The sequence below is a fragment of the Ahaetulla prasina genome, chromosome 8 (genome assembly GCF_028640845.1).
Source record: "Ahaetulla prasina isolate Xishuangbanna chromosome 8, ASM2864084v1, whole genome shotgun sequence".
Lineage (NCBI taxonomy): Eukaryota > Metazoa > Chordata > Lepidosauria > Squamata > Colubridae > Ahaetulla > Ahaetulla prasina.
The window spans coordinates 44335157-44347284 of record NC_080546.1 but is presented as its reverse complement, the minus strand read 5'-3'; the positions used below and the strand labels follow the sequence as shown (position 1 = coordinate 44347284).

Sequence of the window (12128 nt, the reverse complement as noted above, 5' to 3'; positions counted from 1 at the left end):
ACCTCCCCCGCTTCCTCTTCTTTGGACAAGGCGGCACTAGCGGCAGCAGCTGCTGGCTCTTCCCCTCCCGCGCTCAAGCCGCTCCCCCAAGGCGGGCGAAGGCTTAGACAGGCGTGGCCGCCGCTCTTTCCCCCGCCGCGAAAGCCTAGCGGTGCCCCGCAGCGCCGGCCCTCCGAAGCCCAACGGTTCCGACGCCAGGCACCCTCCACCCCCTTTTCTCTTCCGTCCCTCTTTTAACCTACATCATTAGCCCGCCTCCCGCTTGGCTTCGAAGCCACGCCTTCCGCCCTTGGCCACTCCTCTTTCGTTCCGGGTGGAAGCTGTTTTGTGTTTGTCCTGGGGCGGGGAAGGGGCGTGGTTAGGCCTCGGAGATGCTGCTTCGGATCACCTGGGGGAAAAAAAAAAGCCCTTAGTCGGGGTCAGAAAGCTACCGGCTGAGTAACTAGTCTGGCTGGCATATTGCCTTTGCTCGTTTGTGTTCTCTAGACATCAGTCCCTTTCATTCTCTTTGCCATTTTTTACTTCTTTGTGCATTTACAGCAGGACTTTTTTTTTTTACTACCACACTTGCTCTGAAGCAGTGGTTCCCAACCAGTGTGCCGCGGCACTAAGGGGTGCCGTGAGATCTTTTGAGGGTGCCGGGAACTTTTGAGCTACGGAGATTTTAAATATCTATTTCCTTATAAGGGTGCCGGGAACTTTTGAAAGGCTTTCCAAGGGTGCCTCAAACAAGAAAAGGTTGTGCCTCAAACAAGAAAAGGTTGGGAACCACTGCTCTGAAGTAAAAAGCAGCAAAACAAACTGCATCATAACACAGAGATGGGTCCTTATTTATTTTGTCAAGCATATATAAGATAACAAATAAAAGTATAAACATGATTATGAATACATGAAATGGATGTGAACTTTATACTGGAAGTTTATACTGGAACATTTTTTTAAAAAAAAATTCTTTAATTATCTCACAAGGGTGGGGGGAGACAGAGGGAGGGAAAATGGAGAAAAATAAGATTCAGACTTAATATCCTAAATTAATTTTCCTAGAAGCTCTTTTTCATATACCCTTTCCCCCCTAAAATAAGACATCCCCTGATAATAAGCCCAATCGGGCTTTTGAGCACATGGCAATAAGGCCAAGCGCTTATTTCAGGGTTCAAAAAATATAAGACAGGGTCTTATTTTTGGGAAGCAATAAAGTTGCATTCTTAATACCAAAATGATGGAAATGCATGGTCTAGTGGCTAAGGGACCAAATTGAAAACCAGGAAACTCTGATTTTTAGTCTTGGTTTAGGCATGAAAGCTAGCTGGGTCACTTTGGGCCAATCACTTTCAGACAGCTCAACCCACCTTACAGTGTTGTTGTTGTGGGGGAAATAGGAAGAGGAAGAGATACTGTGCGCATTCACTTCTTTGAGTTATTTGTAAACATAATGGTGAGAAATAAATAAATAGATACATAAATAAATAAATAAATAAATAAATAAATAAATAAATAAATAAATAAATTTGCAACCAGTTCTGTTGTTCAATGCGCCATGCCTGATTTTATGACATTTTTGCCACAGTTGTTAAGCGAATCAGAGTCATAGTTCAAGAATAAATTTATTTTGGACTTCTTGGGATGAAAGGAGATTTGTAAATATTTTACAACCTCCTTGCATTTTTTTTATATTTCACAAAAAGCAGCTGCAGAGAATGGGAATAGGTCAAAGTTTACAAAAAACATTTTCCTAAATTAAAAAATATCTGAACTACACAAACCTTTTTGCTGCAGGAGATACTTACAAATCTGTGTTGTTATTGTTAAACTAAATTCAGAGTTAGCGTTTGTCAAACAATTAAGTATTCTGTGGATCTACAATTCCCATAACAAATCCATATTTCCTAAATTTTACGTACTAGAAAGGGAGCAAATACCAAAACCTGTGTATGTTTATAAATGCCATAGTTCCTTGCTTTGTATCATTTGTGTCATAATGTGTTAGTTTATTTATTATTCGAATTTATTATTCGAATTTATTATTTTATTATTCGAATTTAGTAATATTGAATATACAGTATGAATTGATTTGCGCTGTTATCCTTTGTGAAACTTCGAATAACGGAGTTAAGATATAAAATGAAAAATTGCCTTCTTTGATCATTACAACCAGATTGAATTAAAAAAGCACATTGGAAGTAACCTAGCCTCAGCCCTCATTCCATTCAAAATATTAAAGGCACATGGAGTAGGGAATTTCCCCAATTTTGTAAATGATAAGTGGATGAATCATTACATTTTTATTAGGTAATAAAATACTAATTATATCTGAGGTGAAAAGTATTTGGGGAGAATGCCAAAGTCAATATGGTTGGCCTTAACAATGAAGCGGTGGCTTCAGGTTGAAGATTTTATAGCACTGTCTGAGAACATATGAAATTTAAACCGTGAACTGTCACCGAAGTCATTAGTTGCTTCGCATGTCCAAATGCTTTAGCTTATACAGATAGTCCTCGACCTACAACAGTCCATTTAGTGACTGTTCAAAGTTATAATGGCACTGGAAAAAGTTAATTATGACCATTTTTCACACTTATGACCATTGCAGCATCCCCATGGTCACGTGATTTACATTCTGATGCTTTGACAACTGGTTCTTATTTAGGTTGCAGTGTCCCTGGGTCGTATGATGATCTTCTAACAAGCAAAGTAATTGGAAAGCCAGATTCACTTAACAATGGTGTCACTAATTTAACAACTGCAGTGATTCACTTAACAAATGTGGCAAGAAAAGTCGTAAAATGAGGCAAAACTCACTTAACAAATTTCTCACTTAGCAACATAAATGTTGGGCTCAATTGTGGTCGTAAGCCAAGGACTCTATTGGCAAGTGAATATTAGTCAGGAAGTAGCAGCACCCTTAGTGGATGGTATAATCAAGTTATACTTAAAAGAGAACAGTCAGGATTATTATGCATTCTTTACACAGCAACTGCTTTGTCAGGTACCATGCTATTTTCAAATTTGCCCTTTGGGAAGTGAGTAAACTCTTACTCAGCCATAGCAGGCATTCCTGGGAATCAAAATTTGCCTTTCCATTCAGTTTATAATTCTAGAGATGTTAAGGTGTTCAGATAAAAAGAAGCTCTAAAGTTTGGTTTATGAAAAACTATACTTGATCTTATTCTGTTTTTCCCTCCAACCTGGAAATTTATAAATTGCTACATTAATTGCAGCTATGAATATATTATTAGAGAAAAGAAGGGTAAGTCCAGAATTAGCTTCAAATTTAGTATGTTAAAAATTCAGAATAACATCCAAGATATTTTTTTTAATATGATGAAGCAATGTAAAATAGTTTTATTTTTATTTTTTAATATACTTTATTAAACTTTTATTACATTAAGAACATAAAAAATTATATCACTCAGCAGCAACTATTTGTGGTGTTTTTCTTGTAACAATAGTTTGTGCATTATTTACAAAAATTAAATTGTGTGTGTTTAATGTAAAATAGTTTTAATAGAGGTTATTTTTAGAAATTACCTCAGTTACTGTAAGGTTTACAATAAAAAAAATCACATAAGGGTGGAGTTCTATGTCAGTGATAAAACTTGAAAAGCAAGAAAGTGAACAACTATTTTGAAAAGAATTTCAATCATACTATGATACCTTCTGATATTACATCATGATATTACATCATGTTGGAATCCATTTCTTCACTACAAAGCTCTTGTGCCTGTTTGATACTTTCAGTTGGGTAAAACGCTGCATCATAGGGCAAAACTTTGTCAGCAAGGATAAAAGTGAGGCTTACTGTGTGGCATCATTCCAATTAATTATAATGCTAATAAATATTATTACAATCCCAAAAATTCTTTATTGTTGAGTAGGCAGAATTAATGATTGTAGGATATTTCAGGAAAACATGCATATAGTTTTCCAATAAAATTGACATTGTTATCCTAAACCCATTTATCAAGCAGTAAGTTCCATTATATATATCAGCATATATTTCCAAGTGAATTTGCTTTGGAACACATTTAAGTTTATTTTTTCTTAAATATGTAATGTCTTAAATATTAATAAAGGTATTACAGTTAGATATTTTTTTTTGGATGCCTGAAAGTTTATGCCAAGATACGTGTTTTAGTTCCATCCACTCTGCTTCTCGAACGTGCCGCCACCAGCGCCCAGGCAAGTCCCTCCGTTCTGGCACAGAGAATGGGGTGGGCGTGCACGGCTGGCACATAGAACAGGGCAGCGGCGACACGTTTGACAAGCAGAGCAGATGGAGATCGATAATTTTTTTCACTGCAAGAAGTCTGCAGCCGCCATCTCTTTTTAGCTGCAAGAAGCGTCCAGCCGCACCGAAAAAAAGAGGAGGCAGCTGCAGGCATCTCGTGACAAAGCCCAAAGAAAGAGGTGGTCATGGGGGAGGAAGCGGGTTAGGGCCGGGGCCTCTGAAGGAGGGGAAATGGGACTGGCAAAGGGAGAGAGGGAAGCCTTTGACAGATTAGGCCAGGCCTGGGCAGAAAATAGGTAGATAGAAATTCAATTTTTTTTCCTACCGGGTTCTGTGGGCGTGGCTTGGTGGAGGGGTCCTGTGACTGAATGGGCATGGCTGTGAGTGACATCAAGTTGGCCACACCCACTCAGTCACAGGACCCCTTCAGCAAGCCATGCCCATAGAACCGGTAGGGAAAAAATTTGAATGTCATCACTGGTTAACACCATGCAACAACATTGCCAGGTCATTACGAAGGACTTGATAGGTTGATCAAAATGCCAAATCCAATCGAAACATCTAGATGACTATGTGAAAAACCATGATAATATGTCAATTTTTGTCAAGCATCCAAGTGTAAATGACATGACCCTGGGGATGCTGCAATGGTTGTAAGTGTGAATAATGATCATAACTCACTTTTTTCACTGCCATTGTAACTTTGAATGGTCACTAAAGGAACTGTTAGAAAATCAAGGATTACCTTTATTGTGGATCTATTTTAAATTAATGCAGTAGCATCATGAATTCTTGTACTCTCCATTTTCAGCAGCGTTGCCCTAGATTTAAATGAATTAAATAATAAATAAAGGCACTTGAGATACTAACACATTTCTTTTAGCCGGCTTTAAATGCTGAGCTTACAGAAACAAATATTGGTACATGCTTCAAATGAACACTCATTTGAGTCATCATTGAGGTCCATATCTCTAAATAACTACATTTTAAAAACAGATATTTAAATAGTGCTCTGAAGTTTAATGTATCAATTCACACATATAATGTATTTTTTTCCCTATTATAGGATGCAGAGGTAAAAATAAATTGTTTAAAGTGAAGTTTTTCAGGCTTATTTTATATTTAGTACAATGAACACAATCACTTTTGTCAGAATCCCTTGTTTTCAAAGAAGAAGGATTTCATGGCTGAACCTTCTGCTTTGAAGAAGATCATAAAAAGAGCAAAAGATCCACATGTGTTCTTTCTTGCTTCCTTTTTCAGCTATCAATATGTGAATTTGGGCAATTGTTAATCATATTTTATCTTCTCTCAGCTGAACACTGGAGCCTTATCTCACTTGTATTCTTCGCTTCAACAAATTTTAACTCTGGTTATAATCCTGATGTCTTAATATATATTTTTTTCTATTTGTGTCATTCAAAACTAGTGTATGTTGAATGAGAAACATGTGTAAAAAAATCCTCCAAAAAATGAATCCATCTCTTGATACATTCCTTGTATCCTTGCTGTGTTTGTGGACATATCTATGCAGTGTCCTTTGAAAATAATTTGGAAATCCTATTTTTTATTCCAACATCTAGCCTATAGCCTTATTATTCCTTAGAAGTCTTCCATCTAAATTCACTTCTTAATATTAGCTACTAAGCCCAACCCTCAGCTCTCAAGCCCAGACAAGATCAGACAAGCACTATTATCTGCTGAGACAAGGAGACATGTAAAAGGCAGTGATGCTTTACCACCTACTGTATAGTACAGCAATTGCAAACTCTAATTGCTAGATTCAATTGATAACAGTGCAGATTGTTGCTTTCTCCTGCTTTGTTAATTTTGTGTCTGCATAGCGAAAATGCCCATATATGAGCCTTGAAAGAATGTCCTTTAAAAATATTGATATCCTGTTGCAGTGTTCCAAGTCCCCCTCTTCCCAAAATAGCTTAGTACAAAGTAAAATATTTGGGTCTCTAGCAACTCTTATTTCATAAATGAATCCTTTTCTGGCTCTGATCCAATTAGGTGAAGACATTTGCTTTCTTTTATATCCTTTATGATCTTTCTCTTTCAGTAGCATCACACACTCTTTATAATATTCAAAAAAAAAAAATATCCAGCTGTCTCGAGATGCATTTTCAAGCAGGTGGCTCCATCCCTGTTCCAAGCATTAACTCTTCAAGACTCTAATTACTGCCAGTTAGAGTTATAATGCCATAGGATTAAGGATATTTCTACATGGGACTTTGGCACTATTTTGTCACCAACCCCATGCCCCTGTGATCACAGTTACTCACAGCAACTGTGAAACGTTGTAAAACTGCCGTTTCGGAATTAGAATACTGACACACAGGGATTTGCACCACTTCAGTATTGGCACTACATGCCTCCACTCACATGGTGTTGCCTTCCTTGGGAGTCAAACTGATTTTTTTCTGGCCCAGCTACAAGCCAACTCAACAAATTCCACATGCTGTGTGGGGACTTGAAACATTTTACCAGTGGTAAGAACTTTTGGCTAACTTGACTACCGGCATGAGCCTGAAACAAACGGTACTGGAGAACCTTAATCCTTCTATTCATCTTCACAATTCCAAGTAATAGTAAACCCCTTCCCAAATTTGTCTTGATTTTTCCGTCTTATATAAGGAGCAGACCCTGAAATCTGGCCTACCTGGTTGCTCAAGCAAGCTATTGTTCTCCAGCTTAACTCTACCTATATAGAAAGTCTACACTATAGAATTATTACGGATTGTACAGTAATTGAGACTAAATTGATTTTAAATCTAATAACTGCAGCAAGATTACTAATAGGACAATATTGGAAGAAAAAAGAAGTACCTACAATAGAAGAATGGATATTGAAAGTTGCCAATTTGGCTGAGATGGCGAAGATATCAGCCTTTTTGAAGGACAATACGCAAGAAAGATACTTAAAGGAATGGAAAAAATGGATTGACTATATTCAACGTAGATATCAGACTAAGAGTTATCAGACTGTTTTTGAATGATTATGATGTATTATTTTTGATTGTTTTCGGGGGAAGTTAGGAATTGATGATTGTAGGGGTATAATTAAGTTGGGACGAAATTTTTTTAGCATATGTTTGTTTTATTTTTAACTATACCTTGTGCTCGTTCCGGGAAGTCGGGGGGGGGAGGGGGGTTGTGAAGGGAGGTGGGAGGGGAGGTGGGGGGAAAGGGGGAAAAAATTTTCTGTAAAACTTTTTGAATAAAAAAAAAAGAAAGAAAGTCTACACTATAATCCACCACCACAATTGTATATATTGGGAAAAATACTTTGCTGCAAAACTGTGGTCCATTTGATGCTCATTTTCAATGGGAATGTAGGTATATAAAGGATGGTATCATTTCTTTATAACACAGCTCAGAGTTTTGGGAAGTTGCTCAGGCAAGCATATATAAACAACACATCAGGGAAGAGTAGCAATTGCTATTGACTGGGCTTATATATGAAACTAAGATTTTTTTCCCCTTAGTCAGTAGTACTATAACTCAGGAGATAGGGGAGTGTTTGCATTTTCTATTGATCAAGAGCATATTGAACAGCATATTGATTCTGAACTACTAATTATGGTTTCCTTGTCTATGCTCAGCTTTTAAATGTCAGCAAGTGTGGAGATGATCTTATTATGGCCAACTTTAAAATTCTTTGAAAAGATTGGAGAGTAGAAAGAAAGCTACTGGAATCAATACTTCCTGACAGTGAAAATTGATAGAGGTTTTCAAGAACAGATTGGAAAACCATTGTCCAAGATGGTATGAAGACTCTTATGGCATAACAACTAAAGCTGGGTCCTTTTATACTTACTGGGCAACAACCCATGCAAATGCTAAGGGTGAAGTTCACAGTGTAATGTATATTTTCCACTTGTGTCACCTTCCCCACCTCCAATAATTGTGGTTTTAGATTTTGTGGATGACATTGCATTGCTTGGGGAAACAAAAGGCTTTCAAGAAATGATCACCAGTTTAGATACTAAGGCCAAAAAGATTGGCTTGCACATAAATTTTGAAAAGACCAAATTTATGCAAATTGGAAATGCGTCGGATAATATGCCTGTAACAATCTGTGGCCAAGCTATAGAACAAGCCCAACAATGTGCTTATCTTGGTAGCATTATGTCTATCGATGGAGATGTAGATAAGAACATTAACTATTGAATTGGAATGGCAGTGGCTGTGTTTCAATTTGGTCTACAATAAATATAAGTATTACCACAGACATAAAACTTTTCAAGAGTGTTGTTATACCAACTGCAACATATGCTTGTGAAACCTAGAACTATAGAGCCAAGATGATTAAATGGTTAAATGTTTTTCAACAACACTGCTTGAGAAGAATATTCTATGTCTCACATTGTGACCATTTCACTAATGAAAAGGTACTATATAGATCAGATTTAGAACACATACCGAGAATTGTGAATAAACATTGGATGTGTCTTGTTGGCCACATTTTATATATTGTACTGAAGGAAAGAAATTGTACTGAAGGAAAGAGAAGAAAAGAGAAAATGAGGCCGGCCTTGGAGAACTTGGTGCAAAACTCTTAGGGAAAATTATTAATGTTCCTTGGGATGATGCAAAAGATACTGCAAATGGTCGAAACCACTGAAAAACACTTGCTGCCCAGTGTGTTCTGCACAGGAATTAATGATGATGATTGGAAGAACATGGAATTTGAATGAGTATAATAACTTTGAAATGAACTGTAAATTGGTTTGGCAGCATTTTTGCTACTCCTAAAAGTGTTGTCAAACACTGGCATAAGCAACCAAATCTAGCTTTTTTCTAAATTTGAACTATTTATTAATCTTATGCAAAATATAATTTTTGTATTTACTCAATTCCATGACTAGAGATATTTTATGCACTAAATTTAATATAACACTTTGCAGAAGTAAGTTGCCCAGAGTCTGTTGGAATGGGCGGCTATAATAAATTCAAAAGTAAAGGTTTCCCTGTCCAATCGTGTCTGACTCTAGGACCAGTGCTTATCCCCATTTCTTAGCCAAGGGAGCCAGAATTGTGGCCAGAATTATATACACCAAGATGTACAGAACATTGTTACCTTCCCACCGAAGTGATACCTATTTATCTAGTCACATTCTGCATGCTTTTGAACAGGAGCTGGGACAAGTAATGGAAACTCACTGAGTACTGTCGCATAGTACTCAGTTCTCAGACAGCTGACAAGCGTAGCATCTAACCACTAACCCCTTATAATAAATGTAATGAAATAAATAAATGAAATATCAAATATGTACAGAGGGGTTATTAGAGCACATTAATGAATACCTGCCATGAATACCAAAGGCTACTGTCAAATTGCACATAAATTTAATAAACAAATCTCTTTTTGACTCTTTTTGCAGTTCATACTTTTGTGGATATACAAATGCAATTAAATGTGAGGCGATTTGGGCTGATTCCACATTTTCCTTTAATTATATTTGTTTTGTCTAGCTGCATGATGGCAACAGCCCCTAAACATTACTGGATATTGGTTCAGGTCTTCTCTCTAAACTAACTCATTTCCATTCCAAGATTTATTTATTTATTTATTTAATCGTATTTATATACCGCCCTATCTCCCAAGGGACTCAGGGCGGTTCAACCAATGCTGTTACTATATTACTATACTTCTGTGTCAGAAGTACCAAAGCACTTCCATAGTGAAAGGATCAGCCATGGTAATAGCACTATTTTATTTATTTATTTATTTATTGTTTATATTTATATACCGCCCTATCTCCCAAAGGACTCAGGGCGGTTTACAGGCATTTAAAAGCAAAAAATACAATAAATACAATTCTAAAAACAATTAAAAAACTTATTCAAAAGCCTTAATTAAAAATATAAAAATTAAAACCCAAGATAAAACCCATAAACTAAAATCTAACTCAGTCCTGCGCAATTAAATAGATATGTTTTAAGCTCGCGGCGGAAGGTCCGAAGGTCCGGAAGCTGACGAAGTCCTGGGGGCAGTTCATTCCAGAGGGTGGGAGCCCCCACAGAGAAGGCCCTTCCCCTGGGCGTCGCCAGACGACATTGCCTCGCTGACGGCACCCTGAGGAGTCCCTCTCTGTGAGAGCGCACGGGTCGGTGAGAGGTATTCGTAGCAGCAGGCGGTCCCAGATAACCCGCCCTATGCCATGGAGCGCTTTAAAGGTGGTCACCAAAACCTTGAAGCGCACCCGAAGGCCACAGGCAGCCAGTGCAGTCTGCGCAGGATGGTGTTATACGGGAGCCACGAGGGCTCCTCTATCACCCGCTGAGCCGCATTCTGACTAACTCCAGCCTCCGGATGCCCTTCAAGGGGAGCCCCATGTAGAGAGCATTGCAGTAATCCAGGCGAGACGTCACGAGTGCGTGGGTGACTGTGCACAGGGCATCCCGGTCCAGAAAGGGGCGCAACTGGCGCACCAGGCGAACCTGGTAAAACGCTCTCCTGGAGACGGCCGTCAAATGATCTTCCAAAGACAGCCGTTCATCCAGGAGGACGCCTAAGTTGCGCACCCCCTCCATCGGGGCCAATGACTTGCCACCGATGGTCAGCCGCGGATTTAGCTGACTGTACCGGGATGCCGGCATCCACAGCCACTCTGTCTTGGAGGGATTGAGCTTGAGCCTGTTTCTCCCCATCCAGACCCGTACAGCCTCCAGACACCGGGACAGCACTTCGATAGCTTCGTTGGGAGCTATTGCCAGGAGACACCCAGTTGTGGACTCCTTTCATGTCCCCATTAAATTGTCACTGAAGTGGTATCTATCTATGTGCTCATGGTTGTCTGCTTTCAAACTGTTGGGTTGGCAGGAATTGGAATGAGTGATGGGAGCTTATCGCAATGCAGCAACAAATGTTGTCACTGGGAATTTCTTATACTTGATCTTGGTTTCTTCAAATGCAGATGTGATATTTGAAGGAAAGAAATTTGCAGTGCTGTTTTGATAGAGTCAAATATCTGATAGGTGAATACCTGTATCATTTCTGCCTTCCAACTTTGTTATCCAATTATGGGAGGAAGTTGACATATGTCAAGTGGTTTTAATACATAGCCATGTCATGGGAAATATCACTATAGCAGACTGATAACATACTTGAAATTTATTATCTTTCACTTTGGGGATGGAGTGGGGAGATAAGGAAGGCCCTTTCCCCTTCTGGCCTAGCTGATGAAAACTGATTTGGTAGACATCCTTCTGTTTATCTATTGGTGAGGAAGAGTGTGATGTGATTGGTTGCTTTTTGAGAACTAGATATATGCAAAGCTTTGAAATTACACTTCAAACTGATAAAGGTTTGGTTGAATCTACACTATCTGTGAATTGAAGCGGCAATCTGTTATGATGGACACGTGAATTGAAATGGAGAGTTGCTTTGACGTAAAGAGCTTTGCAGATTCAGTGAATTTTCTGCTGCTTCTGGAATTATTACAGATAATATGCAATGTTGCAAGCATCTTTCAAAACTGAAAATACTGGCAGTAGGAAGCGTTGAATATTCATGATGTGCTTTTTGACACTGATATGAATAATCAGTCAATGAGTTTTATTACTCCGTTATATTCTCTACCTATCCAAATGCTATGGGATGGTAAAGTTAATATTGCTTTGGCCTTCATTGCTGTCCCAGATCCCAGCTTCTTTAATGTGGCCAGCTACAAATCTTAGCTTTGTTCCCCTGTGTAATGGAAAGTGATATTTTCTATCAGCATGTCGTAGCTCTGAGCAATGAACAAGGGTTCATAGCTAATATTCTGGAAGTGTTGTCTGTAACGTATGATTCAACAGTCAATACTACGCTTTGTTTTGCCTTTCCCCATTGCATTTAGGCTTCTCAAATTCACATGTTCATAGCAGATCTGTTTTCACATCTGGACAA

The 12128-nt window shown here is 38.4% G+C and overlaps 1 protein-coding gene across 2 annotated transcripts in view; it reads right to left on the bottom strand.

The window, feature by feature from the left end:
• Positions 1-373, bottom strand: part of ANKRD50 (ankyrin repeat domain containing 50) — a 50711-nt gene extending 50338 nt beyond the window's left edge. The window contains exon 1 of one of the 2 annotated variants that reach the window (XM_058192539.1): positions 243-373. The gene's annotated coding sequence lies outside the window, so the exon portion shown is untranslated. Of the gene's footprint in view, positions 1-2; positions 213-242 lie in introns of those variants that run through there. The other variant, XM_058192534.1, reaches the window with a different exon arrangement.
• Between the last annotated feature and the right edge of the window lie 11755 nt (positions 374-12128).